The sequence below is a fragment of the Mycteria americana genome, chromosome 1, assembly GCF_035582795.1.
Source record: "Mycteria americana isolate JAX WOST 10 ecotype Jacksonville Zoo and Gardens chromosome 1, USCA_MyAme_1.0, whole genome shotgun sequence".
Taxonomy (NCBI): domain Eukaryota; kingdom Metazoa; phylum Chordata; class Aves; order Ciconiiformes; family Ciconiidae; genus Mycteria; species Mycteria americana.
This window is the reverse complement of record NC_134365.1, coordinates 17,902,444-17,908,443: the sequence shown is the minus strand read 5'-3', so window position 1 is coordinate 17,908,443 and position 6,000 is coordinate 17,902,444.

The following is a 6,000-nucleotide window of genomic DNA, read 5'->3' as shown; positions in this document are numbered from 1 at the left end:
GTACAAATGAAATCAAACCAGCCACAGGGTAAGCCCAGCACAGGGCTGACTCCCCGGTGGCAGGCGGTGGGGTAGGGGCAGTTCAGCAGTTGGCTTCCTTTATTCAGTCCTGATTTTTCACAGCTCCACAGCCTCGCCATGATTATACGCAACTGACAAAAAAGCAGCATGCTGGCACAGCACAGCTCTGCGGCGGGCAGGAGCGCACCGAGAGCCCGTATCTGTGACCACTTCGACCAAGCTCTGCCTGACAGACCCACGCCTCTGGCCTTGGCTTTCTGTCTGGGTCTCACTGCAGCTCGAATATGGCATTCTTCAAAAGCAAAACCAACAAAAGCATAACCACTGGGTATTTTAAGTTATCCCACCACTAGTTTCACCGCCACTACATGGCAGGAGTAAGACGCTGGGATTTGCTTATATTCCCGCAGAGTTTGCCATCTGGGAGTTTCCTGCAGGGCCGGATCGTCTCCCCCACCTGCCTGTGGCACGAAGGGTGCTGGGGCACGGTCACACACACGAAGATGTATAGGCAGGATCTGTAGCTGATGGTGCATATCGGCCCTAATGGTGAAAGTTATTTTGGGAGGAAAATAAGGAGAAAAGAAGAGAGAGAGAAAAAAAGGAAAAGGGAAAGGGAGAGCGCATAAGGTTCTTTGTAGTCCAGTAACAAATGGCTTGGAGACTGTGAGGGGTAAAATGCCTTGGGGAAAAAAGAATTGGAAGGGGAAGACCAGGGTGTAGGAAAGCACAAGGGAAGGAAAGGGACAGGCTGCAGGAGAAAAGGAGAGTGAACAGGTCTGAAGACAAATGGTCTGTGACTGAGAAACCCAGCCTGTCCTGGTTCGGTGCCTGTGAAAGCCCTTGAAAGATGGACTAACACATTCACAAGCAAGAGGCAGGGATGAGAGAGACAGAAGGAAACAGTGGATTTTATAAATTTGGTCTTCCAAACCTACTCTAAGGAGAGCTTGACGAGAGAGTGAGCAGACCCCTGGTTAAGTAACACTTCCCTGGGTCTCCCACTGCTAAAACAGCATCTGAAAGTGCCTCCTGTAGTCCCAGTGAGCTGTGCTGCAAAATAACGAGGCACAAATGCAGCTTGTCCTAGCCACAGCTACGAGGAGGAATTTGTGGTTTAGCATTCCAAAATCTGACTCCTTTGGACAGACTTTCTGCTCAGCACGGTGCAAAATTCCCCAGTGCACCTCGCCATGCTCCCCCTGTGGAGTATTTAGACTGCAGGTTAGGACCTGCTTCTCGGAAGGGGCATGCACAGTATGTACAATACCAAGGGCTCTCAATATTATTAGGAGCCTTTGTGTAATAGTATGGTTACATTAAGGAAGAATAATGGTATCACACTTACAGACACCCCCAGTCCTATTTAGCTTAACAAAGCCAATGACTCTGAGGTGGGCGAAAGAGCGGTATCAAATCGCTGTTGCTCATGGAGGCAGACGGGCAGGGCATCCCCTCCTTTGGTGCTCCCAAGAGCCAAAGGTTATGGAGAAGTTTCAAAGATCTGCCTGCAGCCTCCGCCTGCAATCAGCACTTTTATCTCAAAGACAGATCTTGTCTCTGTGCCATTTCCTAGAGCTGTCAGGTAATCACAACTGTTTGTGCTCTCCCAACAGATTTCACGGCTACAAGGCTTCAAAATGAAACAGCCAGGCAATGAGGCGTTTCTCTGGAGAAGACATGTGTTGACTAAACAGTTTAAGATTTTTACTCACAGTAGAAGGAAAACGGATTGTGTGTACCTGACCAGTCCAAAGCCCACTCCAGTTCAACAGAAATACAAAACCACTACCCTATGGAAAAAAGAAAGGAGACAGAAATCTCACAGAGAACATGAGAGGTAAAAGGTCAGACCAACCAAAACTTTAGGGCACCAAAGCTGCTGTAAAATCCCGTAGAAGATAGATTCTATAGTGGAACTTGGAGAAAAGATTTCCCTGGCTCAGAGCAGGTGGAAAATGCAGAATAACTTCAGTGAGGGTGTAGACCCCTTCAGCACCTAATAGGATGGATCTGGCCCTGCCATCAACTCTGCCTGGAAGGCGGGCATGCTGCGCAGTAGCTGTATGAAAATACGTATGAGATGAGGTCACCTGGTAGTAGTGGTTCCTGAAATTTTCTCTTAAATCACTGAGCAGGTCTAGCTCCTTTCTAGCTGCCCTGGCAGGCCAAGCCCTGACCCGGGAAGCCTGACATGGGGAAATAAGAAGGTCTTCCCTGCCCGTTCAAGCCAGAATGTATTGACTGGAGCTATCAACCAGATGAGCAGCCAACAGCATTTGATGAAATTCTCTCTAAGGTGCTACACCTTGGACATGATGGAGTCTGGTTTTCAGCCTTGAGGTCTTTAAAAGACAGTTTCCTGCACGAAGGTAAATGGCAAGAGTGACAATCTGGGAAACGGGAAGATGGGAAACTCATTCATTGAACTGGAGATGCCTGCAGAGTAGAGGGCTGCATCAGGGCTATTCACACCAAGGCTCCCTTTATATTGATGGGGAGAAAGAAGTAGGTTTAGGGCAGAGTTGCATTTGGATCTTTCCAGATTTGCCTTACATTTCTGGACATTCTGTGTGTGTGGTCAAATGATTCGTGCCTGGCATGTCTAAAGCTTTAAGCAGTGGTCTGATTTCCTGCTTTCTCCTATGGCTGTAAATCAGGAGTTTCTCCAATGGTCTCCTGGGAGTCCCTTGGCACGGGCAGAGAGGTTAATCAGACCCTGTAGCCAGGATCTTGCTGAATTCAGAATAAGGTGCAAGGAAATACAAAACCAGAGCTGTGCTCATATTTTTCTAGGCAAGATTTGTCTTGACAGGGAAAAACAGGTTTAAAATACAGTAGAAACAGACCAACTGAAAAACATTTAGGAAAAAACCCCGATGCATTACTTGCACTTGATGTATTTTAAATGTCTGAGAGTAATGAACTGGCACCTCGCTCAAATGGAAACAAAAGAGGAAAAGGTCTCACACGGGGGGGGGGGGGGGGGGAGGAATAATCCTGATGCACATGTTGTTCTCTGAATGTAAACCTCTTCACACTCCTGTAGGTTAACACATCCTCCATGCAAACATCGTTACTCTGAAAGGGTTTTATTTATGTTCATACAAAAGGAAAACGTCTGTTGCCCAGAAAAGATGAAAGAAAATTAAACCGGATCTGACACAGCCTGCTGGAAATAACAAGAATAGAAAACATAAGGCAGTCTCGGTGATAATTTTACCTTTTCATTACAAGCAGTTATCCCCACCTTCCTGGGATGCACATGCTGCATACGCGCCGTGTTTTCTGGGAATGGCTGGGCATGGCCATAGGTGTGAGGGTAGGATCCTAGAAGTTGGGAAGAAGCAACGGATAACCAATAAAGAAAAAACCCACTTGTTCATCAAAACCTTCAGCTCTCTGCTTAGCGATGTTATCAGCACAAAGAGTACACACAGCTCGTCCTTACAGTGCCTCTGTATCTCAAGAGCAGCGGTGGGGATTAGGGAAAAAAAGAGTAATCCGCTAGATAAACGTTTACTGCCTTTCCTCTCTCCTGACCCCCGTGGCCCAGGCGGTGGGCAGCCCATACCGATCTGCACCGTAAGTCGCGCGGTCTCAGCCGGCTTCCCGCCCCCTCGCCCCGGCACTCGCGCAGGTGATATAACTCGCCTATGCGATAGAGCTGCTCCCCACGGCACAAAGTGGCCAGGTGCCGCGGCAGCGCGCTGGAGCTCTCCAAGTCACTCCGGCAGGGTTGTTCTAGCGTTATCCTCCCACAGCCCCCGGGGATATGATTAATTCATGGAGCGTCACTGAAGGCATCTTTCTGTGGCATATGGAGTTAAAGTGTCCTCTTCACAGAGCTGCCTGGGGACAACTGTGGAATTTGTACAGACAATCCCACTAGGTAGTCAATCTTGTAAAAGCACTGATATTACAAAGTAAATACAAGTGATCTATTTGTTTAAGGTTATTACTGTGACCGACAGGGTATTAAAACAATCTTTCTACTGACAAAAGATATCAGGCCTGCACTCCCATTTGATGTTCCTAGGCATGCTTTTTCTTCTCTCTTTCCCAGCCACTGAGCTTTGGGGTGTTCATCAAATTTGACTGATATGGAGATTGGAGTACACTGCACAAGTAGCCCATTGAAATTCAATTCAGATATGGTTTTAAATTATAAAAAGAAACCTTAGCTAGTAATAACACTTTGATGTGCAGATGCATAAAAGTTTTAACTTCTACTTTCTTCTGAAACAAATCAGCTTCCAGTCATGCTATTTGATTCATATTTTATCTTTTAATACATCCAAAGCACAAATATTAAACATTGCCCTCTGTGGTCAGGAAAATTACAGCGGGTGCCATATGAAGGCTTCCATTTCATCCTTTTATCAAGGTTGTGTATGGATGCTTCCCCATGACACTAATATACTGCCCAACGTTCAGAGAAAAAAGGTCAGTCCCTTTATATCTGGCCCCTTTTCAAAAACATACTATTTCTTTTGGAACTGGAAATTTCAGCTAGAAAAGGACATTGCCTTCCTAGTTGCATTTTAATTTCTGGCAGCAGACAGACCTAAGGAAGAAGTCAGTCCTGGACACAGAGAGCACGCAGACAGGCTTCCCTCTGCTCTGTGCTTTGCAGCCCTTGCCGCGCTCTCCTGGCTGCTTTCTATTTCGAAGCATGCCATCCTGTGCAACTCCCCGCTTTCTTTATTTATCTATTTTTGCTAGAAGAGGTACTACCATTCATTCACCCATACCCATGCCAGCCTCATTTTCTTCCTTGGGATCTCACAGGGTCCAACAGCGGGTGCAAAACTCTTTGCCCTCACAATCCCCAAGCCTAGCACTTATCTAAACTTATCAGAACAATAACTAATTATCGCCTAACTATAATCCACATGTTCGTGTGAGAAACAAGCTTCATTTTAACTTTATGGCTCTTGCAGGATCCTGTAAATAACGTGTCAAGCCTGCACTTCGCTACCTCTAGCCCTCAACCCCAATTCTAGCTTTAAACCCAGCCCAGCAATACCTCTACGCCTCCAGAATGAAACAGGAAGGATTCCTTCATACTGGCACTGACCTTGTTCTAGGAGTGATGACTCTTGCGGGATCCAGGAATAAACGTAGCTTATCACTAACCAGAAGACATTTGCCCACGTTTCATCTCTCATTTTACTGTTTCATGCTTCCCGCCATGACGCTAACCCAAACCAGGTCTTTAATCCTAAAGGCCTCAGGGTTTGGTCAGGATTAACGTGTCAGTGTGAGGAAGGGACTGAAAAGCTAGATTTATGCTTCACCCCTTCAAGGGCTAAGGTGCAGACCTGTGCCCACGGGAGTGCTGGTTACCTGCCTAGCAATACCATTTGTGCCAGAAATACACAATGGCCCGTGCCGGCCCACGGGAGCCTCACAGGGATGCCAGTGCACAGCCTTCCTCAGGCCCTTAATTCCTGGCTTTTAAGCTGTCCCCAGCGTTAAGCCAGACACACAACCCGCGAGGAGGTGCATCCCAGAGGAACCGGCCCTCACTCCGACCCGTCAGGACCTCTAGGTCTCACCCCCAGCTCTTTGCTGCTGAGCCCCGAACCGTGGGCAGGCAGTGCCTGAGCCAGCCAGCTCCATCCAATGCCCAGCCAGGGACTGTGCCAACAATTAAACTACATGGTCAAGCACATATCCTGGCTCTGTTTAGTTTACTGGTATAGATACAGCCAGAGGCACGGTAATAAATGTGGTCCTGCAGGCCCCAAGATCAGAAACCATGTTCTTTATCCCACTCCATCTCTGTCTTAATTGTAATGCCATAAACAGTAACTTTGCTAGATAAAATACAAGTCATTCAACCCTCAGGCACCAGTCTTGATTCTAGTATGGAGGATCTGGCAGAGTACAATGCAGATAAGCAGTAAATGATTCATTTCCCAGGTCCCTGTTGTAAATATTATTGCTGGAAATTAAGTTCTAGGACTGAAAAGG